Genomic DNA, 12,451 nt, shown 5'->3' with positions numbered 1-12,451 from the left:
GGTCCAATATCACCCCTAAAACCAAGGCCCTCAGCTCCCTGAAAACCCCAAGCCAGAAGTGACAAGGTGTCATGTCCTGGGGGTGTCACCCCTGCCTGGGTTCTCCGAGAGTTGAGAACAAGGGACCACTGCATTCTGTCGGGTCCTTTCTTTTAGGAGTTAGGGGGTACCTTCAACTAGATCTATCACCTTGATTCCTGGGTAAGCCTCAGATGAATCCTTCTGTGACCAGATGTGGCTCTCTCTGCTGACCTGAAGTTGCCCCTCAGACCAAGACCTTCACCTCCCTGAGAGGCCCAAGATAAAAGTGAGGGTGCTTCGTATCTGGGCACTTTTGCCCCGGATGTCCGAGGGCAGACAGCAAGGCCTGGGTCCAGACTGCTTCGGGTTGGGGCTTCCCTCAGTGCACCCTCAGGGTATTCACCTGTAATCCTGACAGGGTGTAGACCAAGCCTATGCTGAGCTGGCATCACCTCCCTTAGCTCAGGCCAAGCTCTCACGTGCTTGAGGACCCCCTTTCTCCACCATGGTGGAATCGACAGCATGTCACACCCGGGTACCCCTACCTGGATCCCCTAGGGGTTGAGAACAGGGAAGCTGGACTCTGTGGTGTCTTTTCTGAGATGGGTAGGTATATTTAGTCTTCGCGAGGGGTACTTACCTCGACTTCTGAAAAACTTGGCACTTGTCCCTCAGCTGATGTAAGGCTACTTCCCTCAGAACAAAGTCATTTCCTCCCTGACACCCTCCCCAGGCTGAAGTCAGAGGCCGCCACATCCAGACAGCCCTGGCCCAGGGCCAACAACAAGGGTGGGGAGTTGTTGGGTCCTCGCTATCTGTGGTGGGAGGTCCATACATTCCTCCCTCTGTGTCCTCACCTGGATGTTTGGCAGGGCCTGGGACTCTTTCCTATGCCGACCTGAGGCTTCAACCCTCAGACCAAATTCCTCACCACCCTCAGAGTCCCAGAGGCAGCAGCGAAGGAGCATCATATCTGGTCACCCTGCCTGGAGCTTCTAGGGCTGACAGTGGTGACAGAGTGGGTTCCTGGGAGGCCTCTGCTCTTCTGGGTTGGCGGTATCCCCAGTCGTCCCTCAGGCAAAGGTGTTCACCTCCCTGACTCCCCAAAAGGAGAAGCAAGGATGCAACACTTCTGGCAACCCTGCCCACGTTCTCCCAGGGCGGGGTTGGGCCCCATTTTACCTGGGCTCCTGGGTCCCCTGAATCCTTACCTTGACTCCAGGTAGATCCTGGGCCATCCCTCTGCTTTTCTGAGCTCATGCTCCTAATACCAGGCCCCTGCTCTCTCCCACTCCTGGATGTGGAAGTCAAGACACATGCCCAAGGCCTCCCAGGGCTGACAACAGGCTCAGGCTTCTGTGGCGTTCCCTCGCTCTGGATTCTAATGCCCCCTGCCTCTTCTCTCTGTGTTCTCACCTGTCTGCGTGGAAGAGCCTCGGCCCCCTATCCTCCAGTCAAGGCCCACGCCTCTTCCCCATCTCAAAGGCAGAAGTCAGCGGACGTCATTTAGGGCGCCATTCCTGGGGCTTCCGAAGTTGACAGCGGGGTTTGAGATGGACTCTGTGGGTCTCCTCAGTTCTTTCACAGGGTCCCGACATTCGCGCCTGAGAGGGCCTGGTCCTGTCCTTATTCAAACCCAGTCACCCATATCACAAAAAAGCTCTGACTTCCAGCGTCGCCTGAAGTGGCATGGGGGAGGGGTGGCTGAGCCGCACAAGTATGTCCCCAAGTGGCTCTCGGCTGACAACAGAGGCCCAGCTGGAAGATTCCGGACCCTCAGTCCAGCCTCATTATCTCACTTCGTCTCTAACACAGACCGATCTGGGTCCCCTCCGCTGACTCGAAGTGTGCACCTCACACCAAGGCCCTCCATTTTCTTAGACCTCCAAGGCGGAAGTGAGAGGACGTCACAAACCGCACTATGCGGTGGCAGCAGGGGCACAGCTGGATGATTCTGAGTCCCTCACCCCCCTGAGAGTCTCACCTCGACTCTAGCACAGACGGATCTTGGCACCCTCCGCCAAATGGAAGTGGGCACCTCACACCAACCGCTCCAGTTTCTCAGATGCTCCAAGGCGGAAGTCAGAGGACGTGATTTCCGGCAGCATGCCCGGAGTGTCCCGGGAAAGTGCACTCTGTGGGTCCCCTTACTTCACCCTCAAGGTCCTCACCTTCATTCCTAGGAGGCCTGTGACACCTCCCTGGGCCTACCTGAATATGCCCCTCTTGGACCGAGGTCCACGCTTCCCCGATTCCTTGGGGCTGAAATGGACTTGTGTACGTAAATCCTTTGGTGAAAATTGGGAAGAGGTGACCCTGACACCTCTGTCTGGGTCCTTGCAGGGTTTACGGCACGGGCGGAGATGGATTCTTTATTTATTTTGGTGGCTGGATGGAGAAGAGACCCAAAACCCTTGATTTCGGTGTTATCACAGCACTCTCTAATCAACTGAGCTAACCAGACAGCACGAGATGGAGTCTTTGAGGTTGCTTTGTTTTGGGGAGTGGACCCCTCCGAAGACACTCATGAGGGCCCTCATCTTGGCTACTGACTTTACGATCAAATGCTTTTTGAGAAATGTCCTCCCCATCACATCTGAGAATTTGTCTAACTGCAGCCCTTGTGAAAAATGACTCAAAGTCTGGAGCTGCAGCAGGGAAGACCAGTGGTAGACAGTCATATCCTTAGTGTTGCCTTAGAAACATCTCTCCTGCATCTATATTTAACATATATATTTTAACTTCTATTCTTTGTTTATGCCTTTTTTCTTAGTAATTGATCATCTTTGCAAAAAAAGTCTATTTCATTAATATTTTCAAAGAACTGGGTTTTGTTTGTTATTTCGGATATCTGTTTCATTATTAACGCATTTATTTTTATTATTTCCTGCTCTCTACTAACTTCGGCTTAATATTTTATTTATTCCCTTGTGGTTGGGTGGTTCTCTCTAGCAGTATATTTTGATTTCTTGCTATTTATTTTTAGTATGTCTCATAAGTTTTTGTGTTATAGTTGTCATGAGGCTTACCAAAAACTTGTTATAATTATAACAGATTATTTTAGACTAATAACTTTACTTTGATATCTAAAAAGAAAAAAAACAAAGCCAACTTTCTACTTTGGACTCTTTCCTCACTTTCTGACATTGTTTTCTCAAGTTACATTTTTTAATATTGACTATCTCTTATATGGTTGTTGTGTTTGTTATTGTCTTGTTAGGTTTGTCCTTTAGTCTTCATACAGAGGATGTAAGTGGGTTATTCACCACCCGTATCACACTGGAGTATTCTGAGGTTGTCTTGTAGTTATTTGACTAATGAATTACGTACTTTCAAATGTTTTCTTGCTGCTCCTTCGTGTTGTCTTCTTTCAGACTGAAGGACTCTCTTTAGCGTTTCTTGTAAGGCAGATCTCTTGTTTATGAATTCCCTTAGCTTTTGTTTATCTGGGAAAGATTTTATTTCTCCTTCATATATGAAGGTTAGTTTTGCTGGATATAGAATTCTTGGCTGACAGTCTTTTCCTTCAGAACGTTGAATATATCACCCCATTCTTTTCTGTCCTAAAAATTTCTACTGAGAAATCTGCAGACAGGTGTATTCAGGCTCCACTGAATGTTATGTGTTCCTTTTCTCTTGTTGCTTTCAATATTCTTTCTTTGTCTTTGGTTTCTGATAATTTAATTATTATGTGCCTTGGGGTCTTCCTCTTTGGCTTGAATTTGAATGGTGACCTCTTAGCTTCCTGTACCTGGATGCTGTCATCTTTCTCCATGCTTGGAAAATTTTCAGTCATTATTTCCTTGAATATACTTTCTAGGTCTCTTCCTTTTTCCTCTCCTTCAGGTATCCCAATTATGTGGATGTTATTTTGCTTGAGGGAGTCCCATAACTGATGTATTTCTATTTCATTTTTTCCTATTCTTTTTTTTTTTTTTTTTTTTTGCTTCTCTGATTGGATAATTTTATATGTTCTGTCTTTGAGCTCACTGATTCTGTCTTCTGTTTGATCAAGTCTGCTGTTGGAGTCTTCTATCTTTTTTTCTAATTTTTCAGTTCAGATAATGTATTCTTTATTGCTAGAATTTCTATTTTTTAAATTGATTCTATTCCTTTGTCAGTTTTCTCATTCAGCTCCTGGATTGTTTTCCAGATATTTAATTTTCTATCTCTATTTTCTTGTGACTCTTTGAAGATCTTTAAGAGGGTTTTTCTGAATTCTCTGTCTGACATTTCATAAATCCACTGTTCTTTTGGGTTCTTTGCTGGTGCTTTGCTTGTTTCCTTTGTTGGTGTCATATTTCTCTGTTCTTTCTCGATCTTTGTGTCTTTACATTGATACCTGGGCATTTGAGGAGACTTCTACCTCTTCCAGGGTTTATAAATGTTCTTTGGTGGTGGTAGACCTTCAGTCATTAATATCAGAGCTTTGTCTCTGGTCTGTTGTATTTTCCATTTTGTGGTGGGGCCTGTGCCTAACTCCAAAATTGGGGGCACTTCCTGTGGAGACCTGAACTTGAGCTCTGTGCTTGAGCTGAATTATTGCTTTGATGCTGATTCTCTTTGATAGGGAAGGCTTTTTGTGCAGATTGGATTTTAAGTGTGGTCTTTTAATCACTTCTGGGTCTTATGAGGTCTCCATTGATATAACTGGGATGTGTGGAAATTGTCTTCCAGGACTAAGTATTTCTTGCAAACTGCATCCCCTGCAGTTTTATCACCCTTACTGGTATTCACTGAGTGGTGCCCATGTAGATCAGCTGCCCACACTGTGCTCCAATATTCCCCCAGCAGGCCAGCCTTCCTCCTCACTCGAAATTCTTCCTGTGGGGCAGACTGTGCATGAGTCCCTTGCAATGATGCACCGAGCTCTGGGTGGTTCCTTTCTCTGTAGGCTGTGGCCCCTTGCTGCTATACAGGTCCTGGAGAACCCTGCAAGTGGTCTTGCTGGCCTGGGAGCTGGAATGGTATGTTCCAAAGCCCTCTTCTCCTCTACAGACTCCAAGAAGCTTCATGCCAAGGGCACTGCTGCAGCTTGGCCATCTTCCAGCAGCTGCTTCATGTGCTGCAGCTGCTTCCTACCCCACACTGCACTGGCCCAGAAGTAACCAGGGCTTGGGACAGTTCCTACTCCCTCTCACCATGGCTTCTCATGCCTTCACATACTGTGCAGGTCTCTTCTCCTCTTCCGCTGAGGCCCAGCGGTCTTAGGATGGCAGTCTTTCCTTTTTAATAGGTGTAAATTGATCAGTTGTTAGGAGGGGAGGAGTAATGCTGAGGATTGTATATCCTGCCATCTCGATGACATCACCCCCAGAAGCAATGTGTTTCTATGGTATATAGAGGTTATGTCACATCAGAGGGAACTTGAGAAAAAATGTTTGGATAAATACCACAAACATTATATTGGTTGGTGTCTGAGAGTGCCAGGATAACAGTGCTGATATAATTTTAAATGCAATGGAGATGAAGCTACAAGCCTGAAGACATATGGTGAGCTTCTGGAGTATGCTAAAATCAATGAAAGTGACACATTTGGTCCTGGAGATGATGACAAAATTAATTTTGATGACGCTGGAGATGTTGATGAAGATATTGATGATATCTAAATTGAGCTCAACATTTCACATTTCTAATTTTTCTGAACATTGTCCTACAGTTTGGATTTTGGCCTTAACCCTTAAAGAAGGTTAAAATTTCTGTGGCATTGAATGCAATTTGTCAAAGCAGGCTGATTTGTTTCTAAGATATTCATGTTTCTTTAAATACTAGTAATGCTGAATTATCTTAAGTGAAGAATTAATCCCACTTTGTTCTTTTGATGTAATGGATCTTCTGGGTAGAAGACCACGTTGGCTGTGTAAAGAAAAAGGAAAACATGCATTGTTGCCTTTGCTATTTTGATCCCTTCCAATAAGAAAATAGATGTTTTGAATAAACCATTTGCCTTGTATGATTAAGCCATAGTTTTGACTAGCCTGTTGACTGTACAGTCTTTCTGTATATTTCAGTTACCTAGATCTTCTCTTCAGATTTTGATACAATTTGAGGGAGGCAGAAATCTGCATTTGGAATAAAAAAAGATAGGTCTGATTTTCACATTTAAGTAGCATGTGGCTATTTTATACTAATTTTGACATCATGTACATTCTTTCTGTACTCTTATTTTGCCATCATAAACATATTTTTTAAAAAGCATTTCTAAAATGTAGTTTTTAGAACCCGAGTTTCAATAGCAATTTTAGATTTGTAAGGTTAGTAGTTGCAGAAATTGAACACTAGGTGGTGCCCAGTTATCTTAACATGGGAAGTATGAATCTTGATATTGTTGACTTTTTTTTTCTTAACTTACTGTGCATAGGAAATTTCCCAAACAAGAAAAGATTATTCTGGTCATACGCATGTATGTAGAATATTTTTACAACAGAAAGATTATCTTAAAAGTGTTATTTTATTTTCAGAATTCATGTACATGTAATCTACAATTTTGAGTGCTTTATAAACACTTAAATATGTACAAATGAAAATTTAATTTTATAACAATTTGTACAAGTTAACCTACCTGTAAGCTTGGGAAAGAGGAAGGAATAACAACTTCATTAAAAGATGGTCTCCAATTTCTGAGTGGAAGAGCTATAGCTGAGAAATATAATAAAGAAAATATTATGCTGCAGAGTATATTATACCCTTACTTTTTGCTAAGGATGCATTTTATTACACGGACAGTTTTTTTTTTTTTCTTATATTGGGAATTTATGTTTACCCTTCCTTATTTAATTTTTAGTTATCAACTCTAATGAAATTAGGGCTGGGCTAGGTAGACTGCACTAGCCACATTAAAATCATATGCAACTTTTTAAAATAAGAGAACCGACATATGGCTTGTAAAACTTTTATTCTGTTGGTCTCCAAAGAACTTTTCAGTGATGAAAAGTAACAAACAGAGGAATAAACCATCACGTGGCTTCAAAAAACAAGTAAATCTTCTCTAATCTCACTCTTACCATAATTTTCTTTCCTAGGTATGCAAACTCTAGATTCAAAATCTGAGGTCCCATAGAACATTAAGTTGAAGAAAAGAAATTGAGTGTAAAATTGTGGTTAATATTTCTTATTCTATTGAGTTCTTGAACATTCATCTATGTGGAATGCATATGAGACTAAGGGCTGGTTTTTAATACTCCTAAGATACTGGCCTTGAAGAATTTACTTAGTGATTTTCTTTATCAGTAATCTAACCTCCTAAGATATTTAGGCTTCTGTACATAAAAGTGTTTTGCTAAATTTACAGTATATATATCCTTCCATGTTATTTTACCAAGAATATTTGAACTATGAATATGTGACACAGTTCCTGGTAGGGATAGTGCAAATCAAACATTAGTTTTTCTACTTACTTCCTCTAACAACTGTGGTTTATCTGAAGAGTTTTTAAAAATTACAACTACGACCCCCAATTCATGTGTTTGCGAGTGGCATATTTTTCTTGCCTAGGTAGTAACAGCCCCATCTAGTGCTGTTGCATCTTGGAAACTCTTGAATCAAAATGATTAAAATAGTTGGGGTAGAGATGTAATATATGCAGCACTACTTGGACACATTCTTGTACCAACTTGTTTTTAATGTGGAAATTGTATAGTTTCATGGATTTGATTATATTTAAAATAAGGAATGGACTGGTCCTCAATTTTTTTTTTTTGGTTATGCTTTTTGATTCCTATAGTACAATGCTGTAAGCTGTGCCCAGAAAGAAAATAAAATGTTTGAAATCTAGGAATGATGGTCCTTAGTGCTAAAATTGCATAATAGGTATTACTGATGAATTTGGTAGGGTTGCATTTTTTCATGCAGTGTTTATTTCACTTCTGGTTAGAGTATAAATACGTTGTATCACTGAAGTAACTAAATAACCAAACCAAGCATTTGTGTAAAAAGACTTGCCAAGACTTAATTGTTTAACGGTTGAATCTTTCTAGAACATCCAGCCTGTAAAGGGACCTTTTTATAAGGCACCTGTAAACTAAGCATAATGGAAATTCCTGTATGGAACGGCCATTTGTTTACTTACCACATCTATAGAATTTTGGCTATAAATTGTTGCTTACAAAACTCTGTTGCGGCTTGTAACTTAACTTAATTATGTATCTTATGTCAATATTAAATTATGATGTTGCATAACATCTTTAATAGGTATAAAGTGCTGTCAGTATTGACTTCAGAGGAAGTCTGAGTGATCATTAGGTAAAAGTATGTTTTGAATAAAACACCTAGATAGATTTATACTCTGTTTGTATTGTGTACAGATTTAACAACATGCAGTATTTGTGGCTTAAAAGTTTAAGTATCAGAATTTGATACTTAAAGTAGAATTTGATGCTTAAGTGAGTTTCTTAGAAAATTTTTTTTCTTCACTGTACACGCTTATGGGGTAAAATGCGTTGTTTCAATACATGCATATATAATGATCCAATCAGAACAGTTAGCATATCTATCACTTAAGCATCATTTCTTTGTGCTTATAATATTCAAGATCCTCTTTTCTGGCTGTCTTGAAATATACAATATTATTAGCTATTGTCCCCCTAGGGCACCAGAACTTATTGTTCCTGTCTAACTGTAACCGTGTACCAGGCTACCAACCTTTCCCTGGCCCCCCCGCCCCCGTCCCTTTTTCTGCCTCTGGTAACGAGAAAGTGAGGTTCTTTATGTTATCTGATTGTCGTAAAGACTAAGAGGATTTTTTGTATTAAAAATCCGCTGATATTGATGAAGATGGTGATTATTATGAAACTGATGATAGTGAACATGATGATTTTAGTGATACTGGTAATAATAATTAAGATGGATAGTGTGATAAAATGATGTTGATAGTGATGAAGATGAAGATTATTAGGATAATGATGAATTGGGTGTTTATAAAGATGATGAAGTTGGTGATGATTCTGGTGATAATAATGAAGATAATGATGACTGGGATGACAAAATCCATGTAGATGATAATGAAAATGATGATGAAGCTGATGAGAATGGTGATGATGATGAAAAAGGTGGTGATGACAATGATTATAAATGAAAGCGAGGATGATGGTGATGGTGGTGCTAATGGTGAGATGACGAAGATGTTGATTATGGTGATAATCTTGATGAGAATGGTGGTAAGAATAGTGATGGTGACATAGATGATGATGGTGTGATGATGATGACAACGACGGTGGTGATGACGATGAAGATGATAGTTGTAAAAATAGTGCTGGTGAAGAGAATGGTGATGCCGAAGTGATCATCATGATGATGATAATATTGATGATGATGATGATGATAATTATGGAGATAATGAAGATGATAGTGATTGTGCTGATAATGACTATAGTGTTAATGGTGAGAATAAAGATGATGATGATAACGAAAATGATGAATATGGTCATAATTCCAATGATTCTGGTGACAGTGATATGAAGATGATGCTAAGGGTGATGATGTCGGTGACGAAGATTGTGATGAAGATAAAAATGGTGATGGAGCTCATGACGGTGATGAATGTCATGGTGTACATAATAACAATGTTGAGAGTGATGCTGAGGAAGATGATGAATTTGATAATGAAGATGATGGTGATAAGAACAGTGATGATGAAAATGATGGTTATAATAAAGATGATGCAGAGGTTGATGATGGTGGTGACTATGATGCTGCTGATAATGAAAATGATGCTGATGCTGATGCTGATGATGAAAATGACAGTGGTGGCGGTTTAGATGATAAAGATGATACAGTAATGTAGTTATCTGCTCAGCCTGCCTTAACAACATACCACAGATTGGGTGGCTAACACAGCAGAAGTTTATTTTCTCACAGTTCTGAAGGCTAGAATTTCAAGATCCAGGTGCCAGGGAAGTTGTTTCTGGTGAGATCTCTCTCCTTGGCTTGCAGATGGCACCTTCATGCTGTGTCCTCACAAGGCTTTTCTCTTTGCCCATGCTGAGAGAGAGAGAGACAGAGAGAGAGAGAGAGAGAGAGAGAGAGAGAGAGAGAAGAGAGCGAGCACGCGCACTCTGAAGTCCCTTCTTTTTATAAGGATGCCAGGCCTATTCATTTAGGACCCCACTTATGTGACCCCATTTAACCTTAATTACCTCCTTAGAGGCCCTGTCTCCAAATTCAGTTGCATTGGGGTTAGGGCTTCAACATACGAGTTTTGGAGGTGCACAATTTATTCCATAACAGATGCTGACAATGATGATGAAGATGATGCTGAGGGCGATGGTGATGAGTCTGCTGCTGGTCATAATGAAGATGACGAGAATGATGATTATCATAATCATGATCGTGAGGATGAGGATGATGATGGTGATCTTCTGCTGCTGATGGTAGTAAAGATGATGATTGTGATCATGATAAAGATCCCGTTGATTATGAAGATGATGATGATGTTGATAATTGTGGTGATGGTAATGATGATGATTAAAAAGATGGCATGGTAAGGATGATGGGATAATGAAGATGATGATGACTCAGTGACGGTGAGGATGATGATGGTGTTGATACTGATGATCATGGGAATGGTGATGATGATGGCAATGGAGGGAGGGAGGAATGAGCAGGTGAAGCATAGGGCATTTTTAGTGCAGGGCAACTACTCTGCATGATACTGTAATGGCGGATAATATCATGACACACTTGTCAAAACCCATGGCATGTATAGCACAAGAAGTGAACCCTAATATGTTGTGAACTTTAGTTAATAATAATGTGTCAAGATTGCCCCATAATTGTGACAAATGTGCGATACTATTGTAAGATATTAACCATAGGGGAACCTGTGTATGTGCATGTTTGGGGGTCGGGGGTCAGGATATATGAGGGTACTTCAAAAAGTTCATGGAAAAATGGAATTAAAAGATAATACAAATCTTTCCATGAACTTTTTGATGATCCCTCGTATGTGAACTTTCCATACTTTTCAGTTAATTTTTAGGTAATCTTAAAGCTGCTCTAAAATGCAAAGTCTATTAATTAAAAAAAAAAAAAATTAACCAGCCTAGAAATGTGCAAGAAAGAAAGATCGACAAAAAAGGAATCAGCATTAGAATGATATCAGACTTTTCAATAGCATTCTGGACACGAGAAAGCAATAGAGCGATATTTATATAAAACATGAAGAAAAATAACCTTGAAACTAGATTTTTTTATCTAGCCAAATTGTTACTCGAATGTGAAGGAATAATAAAAATATTCTTCAGAATATTAGTCCTTAGGGGATTTGCTACACAAGAACCAACACTGAACAACTCAACCAGAAGAAGTATTCAATCAAGAAGAGAAATCCAAACACGGTGCTAGGAATATAGCAAGTTAGGATGACCAAATTTCTTTGGTAAGGTTATTGGTGCCTTAAAAGTAAAATTAAAAATTATTTCAGGACTATAGAGAAGAAAAAAGTGGAAGTATATTATTCATAACCCATAACTAAAATTCTAGACAATGTTAACATAATGGAAATGGCAGCAAACCAAATTAAGTTGAGAAACATACTGCACGTTTTGTTCTATTAGAGAAAAATTATAAGTATTAATAGCTAAGAAATTTAAAAGTTAAATAAACATAAGAATGATTCTTAAGGGCAAACACTATAGAACATTAAAAAATTATAACTTTGAAAACGATAGAGAGAGGAAACCACTGTGCAACGGAAAGCACTTAATGAAGACTGGAGAAACAAAAAGTGTGTAGTATAATCTGATTCCCGGCATTTTCTAAAAGCTCATCCTTCAATGTAAATTCATTAGATTTAGTCCAACTGAAAGAAAATCAAATTTCTTCTTCTTTTAAACACTAGATTATCAAACTTGGAGTTGTCCAGTCCCAAGGATTTAATGTTTTATGGGGCACTGTATGCTCAATATTAAAATGATTAGTGCATATTCAGCTGTTATCCAAATTATAGCATCCATAATTTGTCTGTGTTCTGATTCTGCTCCAAGCACACAATTATGGTCTGGTCATAGAGACAAAGAGAGATATACATATTCTGTGTGTGTGTGTGTGTGTATGAGTGTGTGTGTGTGTGTGTGTGTGTGTGTTTAGTTACTAACGATAAATATGAACATTTTTGCATTTAAAGACAGACTGCTGAAAAGGAAAAAAAGTAACTCGAGATAGTGTGGTGGCTACTCTTTGTTTGGGCACTAGAAGGAGATCATGATTCAATTTTACTCTCTTGAAAATAAGTGCAACTTTTTAAAGAAGTGGGCTGATTTTTTTCCATCGTTCTTATTCTGAACCAGTATTTTCTTTCCAGGGAATTATTTTTCTTCTACTTGGTCCACAGGGTATGAAGTCTGGGTACAGTTGAGAGGATTAGTCTGTGTCTGAGGACATAATGAAGCTAACAAAGTTAACGTTCCTTCATACGTTGATTAGTCATCAGAAA

General features: G+C 40.0%; 1 pseudogene; it reads right to left on the bottom strand.

Annotated features, from left to right (window-relative positions):
• Window positions 1-9,442: 9,442 nt before the first annotated feature.
• The window catches only part of LOC134368355 (transcription factor E2-alpha-like), a 35,972-nt pseudogene continuing 32,963 nt past the window's right edge, over window positions 9,443-12,451 (bottom strand).

This window comes from Cynocephalus volans, chromosome X (assembly GCF_027409185.1).
Source record: "Cynocephalus volans isolate mCynVol1 chromosome X, mCynVol1.pri, whole genome shotgun sequence".
Classification (NCBI taxonomy): Eukaryota; Metazoa; Chordata; class Mammalia; order Dermoptera; family Cynocephalidae; genus Cynocephalus; species Cynocephalus volans.
Note: the sequence above shows the minus strand (reverse complement) of the source record. Positions and strands in the feature narration are given on the sequence as shown.